Genomic DNA, 14,115 nt, shown 5'->3' with positions numbered 1-14,115 from the left:
GTTTTTTTTTTTGAAAAAAAACAAACAAACTACCATACATGGTAGTTAAACTACCATACACGGTAGTTTAACTACCGTGTTTTTTTTTTAAATTTTTTTTTGAAAAAAAAAAAAAACAAACTACCATACATGGTAGTTAAACTACCATACACGGTAGTTTAACTACCGTGTTTTTTTTTTTTTTTGAAAAAAAAAAAAGGAACCCTAATCCTAACCCTAGCTCCAACCCTAGTTCTAACCCCAACCCTAGCTCTAACCCTAGGTCTAAGCCTAACCCTAACCCTAGCTTTAACCCTAACCCTAGCCCGAGCTCCAACCAAAACCCTAACCCTAGCTCTTACCCTAACCCTACCTCTAACCCTAACCCTACCTCTAACCCTACCTCTAACCCTACCTCTAACCCTACCTCTAACCCTACCTCTAATCCTAACCCTACCTCTAACCCTACCTCTAACCCTAACCCTACCCCTAACCTTACCTCTAACCCTAGCTCTTACCCTAACCCTACCTCTAACCCTAACCCTACCTCTAACCCTACCTCTAACCCTACCTCTAACCCTACCTCTAACCCTAACCCTACCTCTAACCCTAACCCTACCTCTAACCCTACCTCTAACCCTACCTCTAACCCTAACCCTACCTCTAACCCTACCTCTAACCCTAACCCTACCCATAACCCTAACCTTACCTCTAACCCTAGCTCTTACCCTAACCCTACCTCTAACCCTAACCATACCTCTAACCCTACCTTTAACCCTAACCGTACCTCTAACCCTACCTCTAACCCTAACCCTACCTCTAACCCTACCTCTAACACTAACCCTACCTCTAACCCTAACCCTAACCCTACCTCTAACCCTACCTCTAACCCTAACCCTACCTCTAACCCTAACCCTAGCTCTTACCCTAACCCTAGCTCTAACCCTAGCCCTAACCCTAACCCTACCTCTAACCCTAACCCTACCTCTAACCCTACCTCTAACCCTACCTCTAACCCTAACCCTACCTCTAACCCTACCCCTACCTCTAACCCTACCTCTAACCCTAACCCTACTTCTACCCCTACCTCTAACCCTAACCCTACTTCTACCCCTACCTCTAACCCTAACCCTACTTCTACCCCTACCTCTAACCCTAACCCTACTTCTACCCCTACCTCTAACCCTAACCCTACCTGTAACCCTACCTCTAACCCTAACCCTACCTCTAACCCTAACCCTACCTCTAACCCTAACCCTACCTCTAACCCTACCTCTAACCCTACCCCTACCTCTAACCCTAACCCTACCTCTAACCCTAACCCTAGCTCTTACCCTAACCCAAGCTCTAACCCTAACCCTACCTCTAACCCTACCTTTAACCCTAACCCTACCTCTAACCCTAACCCTACCTCTAACCCTACCCCTACCTCTAACCCTACCTCTAACCCTAACCCTACTTCTACCCCTACCTCTAACCCTAACCCTACTTCTACCCCTACCTCTAACCCTAACCCTACCTCTAACCCTACCTCTAACCCTAACCCTACCTCTAACCCTAACCCTACCTCTAACCCTACCCCTACCTCTAACCCTACCTCTAACCCTAACCCTAGCTCTTACCCTAACCCAAGCTCTAACCCCAACCCTACCTCTAACCCTACCTTTAACCCTAACCCTACCTCTAACCCTAACCCTACCTCTAACCCTACCTCTAACACTAACCCTACCTCTAACCCTAACCCTAACCCTAGCTCTTACCCTAACCCTAGCTCTTACCCTAACCCCACCTCTAACCCTAACCCTACCTCTAACCCTAGCTTTAACCCTAACCCTACCTCTAACCCTACCTCTAACCCTAACCCTAGCTCTTACCCTAACCCTAGCTCTAACCCTAGCCCTAGCCCTACCTCTAACCCTACCTCTAACCCTAAACCTAGCTCTTACCCTAACCCTAGCTCTAACCCTAACCCTAACCCTAGCTCTTGCCCTAACCCTAGCTCTTACCCTAACCCCACCTCTAACCCTAACCCTACCTCTAACCCTAGCTTTAACCCTAACCCTACCTCTAACCCTACCTCTAACCCTACCTCTAACCCTAACCCTAGCTCTTACCCTAACCCTAGCTCTAACCCTAGCTCTAACCCTAGCCCTACCCCTACCCTCTAACCCTCTAACCCTACCTCTAACCCTAAACCTAGCTCTTACCCTAACCCTACCTCTAACCCTAACTCTACCTCTAACCCTAACCCTAACCCTAGCTCTAACCCTAACCCTACCTCTAACCCTACCTCTAACCCTAGCTTTAACCCTAGCCCTACCCCTACCCCTAGCTCTTACCCTAACCCTAGCTCTTACCTTAACCCAAGCTCTAACCCTAGCTCTACCTCTAGCTCTAACCCTACCTCTAACCCTACCCCTAGCTCTAACGCTAGTCCTACCTCTAACTCTAACCCTAGTTCTTACCCTAGCCCTACCCCTACCTCTAACCCTAACCCTACCTCTAGCACTACCTCTAACCCTAGCCCTACCTCTAACCCTAACCCTAACCCTACCTCTAAACCTAACCCTAACCCTACCTCTAAACCTAACCCTAATTTTTTGGGTCCCACTGAGATTCGAACCTGGGTCGCTCGGGTGAAAGCCCAGAGCACTAACCACTACCCTATGGAAGCCTTGCTCTCAGTGCATGCGACATGTATGGTTTTATGGTTACACGAGCAACTGTGTTGCAAATTTTCTATGATAAAATTTTTTGGGTCCCACTGAGATTCGAACCTGTGTCGCTGGGGTGAAAGCCCAGAGCGCTAACCACTACCCTATGGAAGCCTTGCTCTCAGTGCATGCGACATGCATGGTTTTATGGTTACACGAGTAACTGTGTTGCAAAATTTCTATGATAAAACTTTTGGGTCCCACTGAGATTCGAACACGGGTCGCTGGGGTGAAAGACCAGAGCACTACCACTACCCTATGGAAGCCTTGCTCTCAGTGAATGCGACATGTATGGTTTTATGGTTACACGAGCTCGTGTAACTGATAAAACGTTTTGGGTCCCACTGAGATTCGAACCTGTGACGCTGGGGTGAAAGCCCAGAGCACTAACCACTACCCTATAGAAGCCTTGCTCTCAGTGCATGCGACATGTATGGTTTTATGGTTACACGAGCAACTGTGTTGCAAAATTTCTATGATAAAACTTTTGGGTCCCACTGAGATTCGAACACGGGTCGCTGGGGTGAAAGACCAGAGCACTAACCACTACCCTATGGAAGCCTTGCTCTCAGTGAATGCGACATGTATGGTTTTATGGTTACACGAGCTCGTGTAACTGATAAAACTTTTTGGGTCCCACTGAGATTCGAACCTGTGACGCTAGGGTGAAAGCCCAGAGCACTAACCACTACCCTATAGAAGCCTTGCTCTCAGTGCATGCGACATGTATGGTTTTATGGTTACACGAGCAACTGTGTTGCAAAATTTCTATGATAAAACTTTTGGGTCCCACTGAGATTCGAACACGGGTCGCTGGGGTGAAAGACCAGAGCACTAACCACTACCCTATGGAAGCCTTGCTCTCAGTGAATGCGACATGTATGGTTTTATGGTTACACGAGCTCGTGTAACTGATAAAACTTTTTGGGTCCCACTGAGATTCGAACCTGTGTCGCTGGGGTGAAAGCCCAGAGCACTAACCACTACCCTATAGAAGCCTTGCTCTCAGTGCATGCGACATGTATGGTTTTATGGTTACACGAGCAACTGTGTTGCAAAATTTCTATGATAAAACTTTTGGGTCCCACTGAGATTCGAACACGGGTCGCTGGGGTGAAAGACCAGAGCACTAACCACTACCCTATGGAAGCCTTGCTCTCAGTGGATGCGACTTGTATAGTTTTATGGTTACACGAGCTCGTGTAACTGAAAACTTTTTGGGTCCCACTGAGATTCAAACCTGGGTCGCTGGGGTGAAAGCCCAGAGCACTAACCACTATCCTATGGAAGCCTTGCTCTCAATGCATGGAACATGTATGGTTTTATGGTTACACGAGCAACTGTGTTGCAAAATTTCTATGATAAAATTTTTTGGGTCCCACCGAGATTCAAACCCGGGTCGCTGGGGTGAAAGACCAGAGCACTAACCACTAGCCTACGGAAGCCTTGCTTTCAGTGTATGGAACATGTATGGTTTTATGGAGCAGCTCACAAGCGACTAGCTAAAGACTCCGCAGCAGATGTCATCACAACACGTTGTGTACACGAACACCTAGCAAAGTACAATTTAAAATGACACTTTCGAAGTACCCAAAGTTAAACTTACAAAAGAAAACCCATAACAAACAAAACTTACACAAGAAGAGCCCTAACGTGGCACTTAACAGCTGTCAGTGTCAAATGCAAAATGTAAACAAGGACCATGTGAAAATTAGGTCAATGCAATCTCGGTTAGAATGTTATTTTGTAGGTATTAACAAGTAGAATAGTTTTAAATTAGTCACAATTATTTAGGCAGATAATTATGGGATATTTTGGTACACTACACGAGGTAAAAAAAAATAATAAAATGCATATTTAAGCTGTGTTGCAAATTTTCTATGATAAAATATTATTGGACCCACTAAGATTCAAACCCGGGTCGCTGGGGTGAAAGGCCAGATCACTAACCATTACCCTATGGAAGCCTTGTGCTCAGTGCGTGGAACATGTATGGTTGTATGGAACAGCCCACAAGTGACTAGATCAGTGAAGACTCCGCAGCAGATGTCATCACAACACGTTGTGTACACGTGTACATAGATATACACGTTATTTAAAAACTACTATATACATAAATAAATAAGAAAGTGTAGCGAACGATTCTTTTGAACAAATATTTTGAGTGAACCGATTCTAAAGATTCAGTTCACTTAAAACTGGAATACACATCGCTCGTACAAAACAGTGCAAGCTATTGTAGACTGCAGGTTGGAATTGCCGACTGGTTAGTGAGTTGGGTTCTTGCTCGGCAAGAGCTTGGTTCGATCCCAGGTGCAAGGAAATGCTTTTGCAATTAACCCTATATTTATTTATTCTCTTTTTTATTTTTAACCTCGTGTAGTGTACATATTGTCATATGAAGCAGTTAACCAAATGTCAGATTCTTATGTTTTAATTGGCGAAGATAAAAACAAGGAATAAGACGCCAGACAAGTTTTAACATAAATGTTTATTAAAAATAATAACATTAAAAGCAAATTTCAAACCAGCAATCTAATGTGAAATTGCAGTAGATATATTGGATAACAATATTTAGGCGTATACACGTTATTTAAAAACGACTATAAGTGTTATACTACGATAAAAGTGTTTACCAGCTCAGTGGCCGGAGAGGAGAGTGTCCGCCCTGAGATTGGGAGGTCGGGGGTTCAAACCCCGGCCGGGTCATACCAGTGACCATTATAACAATGGTACTCATTTCTTCCCTGCTTGGCACTCAGTGTAAGGGGTTGAAATGGGGCCCCCCCCCCTGCTGCTCACGGTCATTGGGACTTTTGGCACTAAAGTACCGTGCATGCATATATACGCCATTAGATTGCTGGTTTGAAATTTACTTTTGATATTATTTTCAAATAAACATTTATGTTAATACTTGTCTGGTGTTTTATTCCTTGTTTTTATTTTTTTAGGGCATGAAAACAAAAATCAGTCATTTGGTTAACTGCTTTTTATGACAATATGTGTAGGTACACTTCATGGAAGGCAGTGAATGGGAAAACAGACTGCTCATGCATACAACAATATTTAGGCGGATGTATGCATGCACGTTATTTTAAGTGTTATAAAATCACAATGACCCAAAGAGAAGCATCATCTAAAACGTGCATAAAAGAAGTGGTGTTTCAGTGAGTGGTTCTTTCTTTCCTTGGCAAATCGACATCCTGGCATCCAGAGTTCACGCCAGGGGGGAGACGACGCAACACCTTCACTGACTGATCCGTCGATGCACGGGAAGGAAGGAAGGAAGGCAGGAAGTAGACCCATTGCCTCGTTCGCCAACGGGAACGTCACAATTCGTTCCCTCACTGATCCGTTCTCGCGATGACCTGGAAATGCAAATCACTCATTCACTCACTCGTTCTCCCAAAGATGCGTTCAGTTGGGGAACGGAAAATGCAATTCACGACTCGTTCGTGTATGGGATGTGACGTCATTTTCTTCTTCGTTTTGTTTTACGGCCTGGTGGCACCGGCTTCAATGGGCATTACTGTCACCTACTGGTTCAGTTCAGTTCAGTCATATGAACTGACAAAAACTCTCGTTCACTGAAAAGATTCGTTCTTTTGAACCCATCGTTCACTCACGAGCCAACACTATCACACAGGTAAAAGTCATCATTTTGACGTCAGCCTGCAGTTAATGGCATGGCTGATAAAACATCTTGTTGCTCTGAATGAAACAATTCCAGAGGTCAGCAGAAATCCCAATTATCCTGCATGCCCGAAAGGCAAGACAGAATGGAAGTTGTCACGATCGGGTGGAGCATGGCGCAGGACGGCCAAGTGCAGCTTGGACCAGGGTTTATTGAAGAACGCAAACTAACAGACTCGGCAACTGACATGACTTAACAAAACCTAACAACGGGACTGACCAAAAAGAGGTGAAACAAAAAGACAGGGTGACATTACCAATGACAGGAACAGGAACCAAAAAGACATCATGACATGAACACACAACAGAACTCCAACACCGAACAACCACAACCAATGATCCGACAGGGAGTGAGGGGCAGACAGGACTTATATACACGACAGGTAACAAGAGGCAGGTGGGAAGCAGGTGGGAATAATCACACTGATCATGGGCACACAGGAGGGGAGGGGAGGGGAGGGGCGAGCACACAGACAGAAACCAAGACAACAGACACATAGTGGAGCAGTTGGGGACAAGACGTGACAGGAAGTGACCTTGGCCACCTTTTGTTTCCAAGGAAAGAGGTTGGGGAAGAATGGATTTCATTTGATATCATTTGCCTGCTCAGGGAATGCCCCCCCCCCCCCTCCCTTTTTTTTTTCTGTTTCAGCTTTGCTATCTGTGGCTTCAATTTACAGCCGAATAAAAGCTGCCCTTGGAATTACTGGCTTGTTTCTTCAACTCCATCTACATCATTAATGTCATTCTCAAGGATCATATTTGGATTTTTATGTGACAGAGTGCAGTTAGATTGCTTTAAAATTCAACATTATAATCACAATGTGATTCTAAAAATAGTCCTATAAAAATTTCAGAATTTCAGGATTTTTTCCCCCTTAGCTTTTAAGAGGAGTGATGTGACGCTTTTAGTATCTCAAACCCATGTAAACACTGTTTCAAATAAGATGTCCTTCATGTTCTACCACTGCTCATTTCTTCAATGTGTTGCTGACTAAACTTCAGCTCTCCTACAGAGTTAAGAACAGATAGATCAATCAAAAATTCCTAATTGTCATTCACAAATTTCACATGGCACATTTTCAACTCCCCAACTGATCCAGATATTCAGACAGCTTAATAGCCGCCGGGTCTCCGTAACACATCTATGAGTCTTACTGATCGACCTTGGGAACAGTTCACACAAATATATCATGAAGACATTTCAATAGCAGTCAGGAAAATGCATGACATTATTCTTTCGGAAAATCAAATGTCTTCTCTCCTATGCAGTGTAGCACACTTCTTGTGTTTGTGTGCCTGATGTTGTGATTTGTGAGTAGAATAGCTTCTTCAAGTTTGCTTCAATGCAGTCAAGCAAGCCCCCCATGCCACGCCACGCCACGCCACGCCACGCCATGCCATGCAATTCACCTCATTCTGTCTATCATTGCCTTTTACAAGCATGCTTCCCCAGTAGTTGCCACACTCGGGGTTCTACCACTCACATAGACATTGACAAGCAGATGGATGGTACTGCAGTCTCTACATCTCATCAGCTTTTCACTATAGCACCTCTGGGCTGCTGTCATTATAAAAAAAAAAAAAAAAAAAAAAAAAAACCTCAGACAGCTGCACTTTGCAGCTCAACTGAGCAACAGCTGGCAAGCATCCACTCCAAATGCTTACGCTGCAAAATCTCAAAGCACAAATCGAACGTTGGCATGGGTGGGCTCCAAAATACAAAAAAGCCTATGGATCAGCATTCTTCAAACTAATGGAAGTTATCTTTTCAACCACTATAAAGCCATGTAGAAAATGGTATCTCCCTGCTGACCAGCAAAAAAGTCAGTGAATTTCAAGGCGATCTAGCCGTTGACTCCTGCTCGGTCTTCCGTCATGATTCATTTTCTCTTCTTTTGTATTCTCCTAATCTTTTAACATAACTTCTGATGCTTTGCTGCCTGGCAGCCAGCCAGCCTTTGGAAGTCACAATCTATGGGTCAGATTAGAAAAGGGAAAACTATACATGATCCAAAGTAAGATATTGCGCAGATGCTTGCTGTAAATCGAGTGGTGATCTTTTTAAAACTTCTTTATGGCTAAACCATGGAAGATTTATAAGGTCTTTTTGGAGGAAGCCTGGTGGCTCTTGCAAGTTCCCTTCGTGCCAGTGGAATATTTTGTCGCTGTTCTTGGAGCAGGATGCCTGCCTGCCTGCCTGCCTGCAGGGCTGCAGGGCTCTGCTGCGTTCCTAGAATCGAGGGATGCAAAATGGAGGGCAGGCAACAAAAGAATGGAGATAAATACCGGTGACGAGAGATGATTCTTTGCTTTCTTGCTGTGCTGTGCTGCAGGCAACTGTTGCTCTAAAACGCCGACAAGCAGGCCTCTTGACTTGCACTTCATCTTCCAGATGAGTCTGGCACTTGAGCTTTTGAAGATTGGAAATCACTGTGTGTCAAGAAAGATAAATCTAACACATGAATGAGATGCCAGTCAAACGGGAAGCCTTTCTTTTGCTATGCAACTGTGCTTTTCTTCATCCATTTCTTCCATTCTCATTTTGCGAGTAAATACAGAAGAGGATTTAAAAAGCATGATGACTATGCAGTATCGCTGGATGCTATTAATGGCCAAGCTCCCAACTCCCATGCAAGTTCATTGGAAAGATCAAGTTGTTTCATGCCAAACTCATCCGACCGTGCCTTTGCGTCTCCTACTTTGTACATTAAGATACGGTCGTGCTGGATTAGAAAAAGAACTTTCAATATTTTCACACAGCATCAAAATATCTAAGAATATCTTGAAAACTAAGGCAAAGCCTGGCTGATTCATTCTGAAGTGTGAACTATAGCACTATCCGCTATATAAATCACACATTTCTGAAGAATGGTAAAGGTGATGAGAAATGCTGTCATTATCACCTCCCCTGGTTTTTTTCCCTGAACATCCACATAAGTGCTTGTGACCAATAATTAGCAAGATGTTTAGCATTGCTGTGAAGGCAATTTGGCTTTTTAGTTTAAATAGCAAATAAATGTGGCAACATTGCTTCTTTTTCATGTCAAGCCTCATTCCGCTTGATGCACGAGAAGAATGCTTCTTTCCTTGCAAGGCTCCTGTTGGTGTGTGAACGTTGCCTCTGCACGTGCATTCACAGAGGTTCAGGTCATTTCCAGCTGAGCAGTGAAGTGTGTTTTGTGTTCAGTGCTGGCTGGCTGGCTGGCTGGCTGGCGGCGTCATTTTCAATGTACGTCTTTTCCCTGACTGGCCAAAGGCCTTATCAGCAACTGGCCTTCCTCAGGATGACTGCCAGCCACGTCTGGCCCACGCAGACGTACTTTGCCTGTGGAAAGTTTCCTTCCTTGTTTTTCCATCCTAAAAGCGTCTTAGTGATGGCTACTTGTAGTATAAATGAGCAAGCAGCCAGCCCCACAAGGATTTCTGTGCACCTGAAATTGCGCATTATTACCAGTGGCTTGGCTGTGTGATCAAGTGGCTTATACAATTCAAAACAGTTCTTTGAAATGTATTTTTCATTGTCTTGAAATAAATCCTAGCATAGCCTCTCACAGTGAGCACAATATAAGCACAAATGCTTCATTTGGTAGAAATGTACGTGCATCCGGCCGGGTGAGCTGTGCAGTAAACAAACTCAAGTTTTATTCCTACACATAGTCCTAATAAGTCAAAGTCAAAGTCAAAGTCAGCTTTATTGTCAATTTCTCCACATGCCAAAGACACACAAAGAAACCGAAATTTCATTCCCCCCTATCCCACGGTGACAAGACATGGCTCACAACAGACAAACAAGTAACAAGTATAACAAAAGCGTGCTGAATAAATAATGAATAAATAACACAACAATAAATAAATAAATAAGAGGAGCAGAAAAAAAAGGAGCAAGTGCGTATCCACATGCCAGATTTGGGATACGATTTCCCCGTTGCTATTTTAATGTTTGAACAGAGCTGTTCCAGGGAGACCACACTGATGATATACAACGCTCAAGTTTCATCCAGACAGGTCTTGCTCTTGCTCTTAATATTTTTGCCAGACACTTGACCGAGCATAAACCACACATAAGCATGACTGTAATTCTTTCTATGAATGGGAATCGCCATGTGATTACGCCAAGCAAGCATGCATTGCTCCAGACTCTTTTAATCCCACCAACCCCGTCCGTCCGCCCGCCCGCCGTCATGTGCTTTTGTTTTTCCCTCCCTGTCTGGTCAAAGCCCTCACCGTGTACAAAGCTGGAATGAGCCAATGCTATCAGTTGACGAGTTAGCAGGACTGTTTTGATTTGCGTGCAAATATGTACTGTAATCAGGAGAAAAGGGGCATTTTGGTGAGATGAGAAATGTCGCTAATGATGCGGTTGCCGTGCCAATTAAACCTTTTAACATTATCCAAGTAGACGTGTTATCTCACAACGTGGTTGAAGATGCGACTCCAAAGGAGGGGGGGGGGGGGATGGAAGCCCTCCCTCCTGACAGCAAACAGTTCATGTGATAGGAAAGCGAGACGCTTAACCCCCCTGGGCCACATTACACCCTCGCTCTTTCACTTGGCTGCATGACATGAAAGGGGCCAAGTTGATTTGATGTATGTTGGGAGTGCGGCTAGAATTGGGCCACAAAACATGCCGCGTCGACGTCATTGCTTCATTTGACAAACACAATACAAGCATATGCTCTCTGTATAAAAAAGTGATGTAATGGTACTCTTCATTTCATATTTATGTTTGCTGGAAGCGTCACCGTCCGATGAAAGCCCGAGAGTTGGTTCAGAATAATAGAATAGAATAAAACAGCTCCCCTTTTAGAGGTGTTCAGGCTCAGTTTTGAAGTCTTCATTGAACCTTTATACTTATGCCATATGAACAGATGAATATTTCATGTATTCCATTTTCCTATGCACACTTCAGCCTGCATTTTGTAGCCCTTTCAATCTTGCTCGATGCTTTAGGCTTTGCTTTTACATTTGTCAAGCTGAAATGACCAAAAGTGTCTGGGATCATGCAAGTGAGATCAAATTAAAAGAAAAAGAAAAAAAAACGACATCATTAGCCAGCCGGGCAGTTAGCTTATTTAAAGGGTGTTAATGATTTACCTCATTTACTCATAGGAAGCATCTGAGCCTTTTTTCAATTGTGATTGGGTTGAACACAGACATGGAAAGAGCTTACTCATTTCACGGAGATCTTTGAGATGCCTTTCCAACAAATTGCTTTTGCATGTCGTTTTGTATCAATGAGCGTCCTGGAGGTACATAGAAACTGTAATTAGACTCCACTCGTGCAAACATATGAAGTATGATGAATGAACATACCCATGTCTGTCCTGAGGTTATTTGCTCTCCAGGAAAACCTCATCTTATACTCTGACACTTTTCCACATACTCAGTATTCACATGACATGGACAAAATGAGCAAGAAACAACACGTAGAGTGAAAATGAATTTCAAAATGAACACAAGTAGCTACATCATTAACACAATTAGATTGTAGTGTCCCCTCCCAAAGCAAACCAGCAGCCATAAGTGATCGTCCCCAGTTTCTTTCTCCAGCCCTGCCAACACCTCCACCCATTTCCCAGCCATCAGGCTTTGTCCTCCCTCCTTTTTCTCTTGTGTCCGCGCTACGGGGTGAAGACAGACAAGGGTCAGATACGCCCGCAGAAATCGGAACGAGGAAGGACATGGGGTGAGGAATTGTGCGGCAGGTGAGCGAGGTAATCCCCTGGAGAATTCTCTCCTTTCCCTTTCAGCTCGTCTTGCTTCTCTCTCTAGAACAGATTGCTGATCCCAAGCTGATCTATAATTCCAATTTGCTTGCTTGACGTTTATTCACCTCACCTCCCCCTTTCTATTTTTCGCTGGGTGGAATATAGGTCACACGTTTTGCCTCGACTGTGTAAGAAACGGAGAGACAATGGGTATACTACGTGTGAGATTTGGATTTTTTGGTTATTATTATTTTGTTTTGCTTACACCGCTTGAGTAGCTGACAATGCAAGAGGAAGTTGACAGGTGTGCCATCAGCAAAGAGTTTTGAAGCGCATGGATGTCTCACACTGTCTGATATGCTTGTTTGTCTATCTGTGTGTGTGTGCAAATGGAATCCGAATGCTCTCATTGGGAAAAGATCAATAAACACTAAATGAATGTTGTTCTCCTCCTGCCTGCTCTGCTCTCCACAATGTGCAGCTAGATATAGTGAGCAGCCACACGGGCCTCCGAGCTTCACACCCACCCCACCCCACCCCACTGGTGGGAGGGAGGGAGGCAGGCAGGCTCGAGATCACATCGCGAGTGTTTATGTGCTCGTATCTGATGTTCATTCAAATTCCTTCAGCGTGTGCATTTGTGTCCTGTTACTTGTCAATGTGACAATACTAATTAATGAGGCATTGCTTGCTATTGCATGCTGTAATTGATTTTATTTTCAAAAGTCCTTTTTTTGTTTCATCCAGCTCTAATGGAACAATGTTCGCTTTTTTTACACAGTTCATGGGGAAAAAAAAAAATGCATTAATGAGAATGTACTATAGATGTTCCAGCCAAACTAACCTTTTTTTTTTTTTTAAATTTACATGAAGAGTATGTTAAAGCAGCTCATCAAAGAATGGAAATGAATTGGCAAGTTTTAGCACATGGTGGTTCCAGCCCATGCACAGTAAAACCCGTTTTGACATTCTCGCATAGCTTTGGCAGCAGGCAGATTGATTGTGTCTGTGGTAAACCCACGCAATGTTTATTCCGCTATATTTGAAATTCAGAGTGTACCACCAGGATTGGAGACATTTGCATTTGTGTATTTACTGGCCACCACTGCAGAGACAATAAAACATTAGTGCTCATCACTCAAGCCTGGCCAAAACAGAAGCCTCATCTTTCTCTTCATACAAATAACAAATGTTTGTTAATCATCTAAAGTAATAGTGGTTACTTTAGATGATTAACAAACATTTTGTTTACATTGTATGTGGATTGTTGCAGATTTGGATGAATTGACAAAACATGGGAAAAGCACTTGTTTTTTTTTTTTTATCTAATAGAAATCATTTCGTTCTACTGTGTTGGACCACTTTGGCGCTGGCTTCAATCTTGTGGCACTCAATCACAACAAAGGTTCTTCTTATTAGAAAGAAGAACATGTGCTGGGTAAAACAAACAAATAAAGTGGATCGTCCTTTGTCAAGTACATAACCATTTATAAAAGATGAAAACATTTCCCAAGCATGTGACTGCGTAAATTTCTCTTCAACCCCTCGTTTGACATTTAATATCCTAGTGGATGTCAGCGGCCAGTGCCAATTTAATCTTTCCCTCCGTGTTTGATTGAGCGTGATGAATTTCACCTGACAAGTGTCCAGGGACACGTGATGTAGTCAGGCAGGACAGGAGAAATAATCAATACTTCTCTTGATCTATGTCAATGCATTTTTAACATAACAAAATAGTTCAATTCGCTCATTTTGGGGGCAATGCATGCTGTTGTCATATTTACGACCGACATCCACGACACTCTGTTAGCTACGAACGTCGAAGGCAATAGCCCGCCATGGCACAAATGGCCAAACATGCTGAACAAGACTTGCACCGCCGCGAGAGATGATGCCCCACTTTTTATTCTCGAGTGCGGCTGCCTTGTATGTTCATGACATGGAAATGCATTTTTTTTTTTTTTTTTCCATTAGATAGAAGGAACTGCTGAAAATAACAGGGTGGGGCGGGGGGCAAA

At 43.7% G+C, this 14,115-nt stretch overlaps 1 protein-coding gene across 3 annotated transcripts in view; it reads left to right on the top strand.

The window, feature by feature from the left end:
• The window catches only part of kank4 (KN motif and ankyrin repeat domains 4), a 44,528-nt gene that overhangs the window by 19,003 nt on the left and 11,410 nt on the right, over positions 1 to 14,115 (top strand). Inside the window, exon 1 of one of the 3 annotated variants that reach the window (XM_068652266.1) lies at positions 10,849 to 12,401. The exons of the other annotated variants lie outside the window; for them this stretch is intronic. The gene's annotated coding sequence lies outside the window, so the exon portion shown is untranslated. Of the gene's footprint in view, positions 1 to 10,848; positions 12,402 to 14,115 lie in introns of those variants that run through there. 3 annotated transcript variants of the gene reach the window in all.

Source organism: Syngnathus scovelli, chromosome 10 (assembly GCF_024217435.2).
Source record: "Syngnathus scovelli strain Florida chromosome 10, RoL_Ssco_1.2, whole genome shotgun sequence".
In the NCBI taxonomy this organism is placed as follows: Eukaryota; Metazoa; Chordata; class Actinopteri; order Syngnathiformes; family Syngnathidae; genus Syngnathus; species Syngnathus scovelli.
The sequence above is the reverse complement of the archived record's forward strand: the minus strand, read 5'-3'. Positions and strand labels throughout refer to the sequence as shown.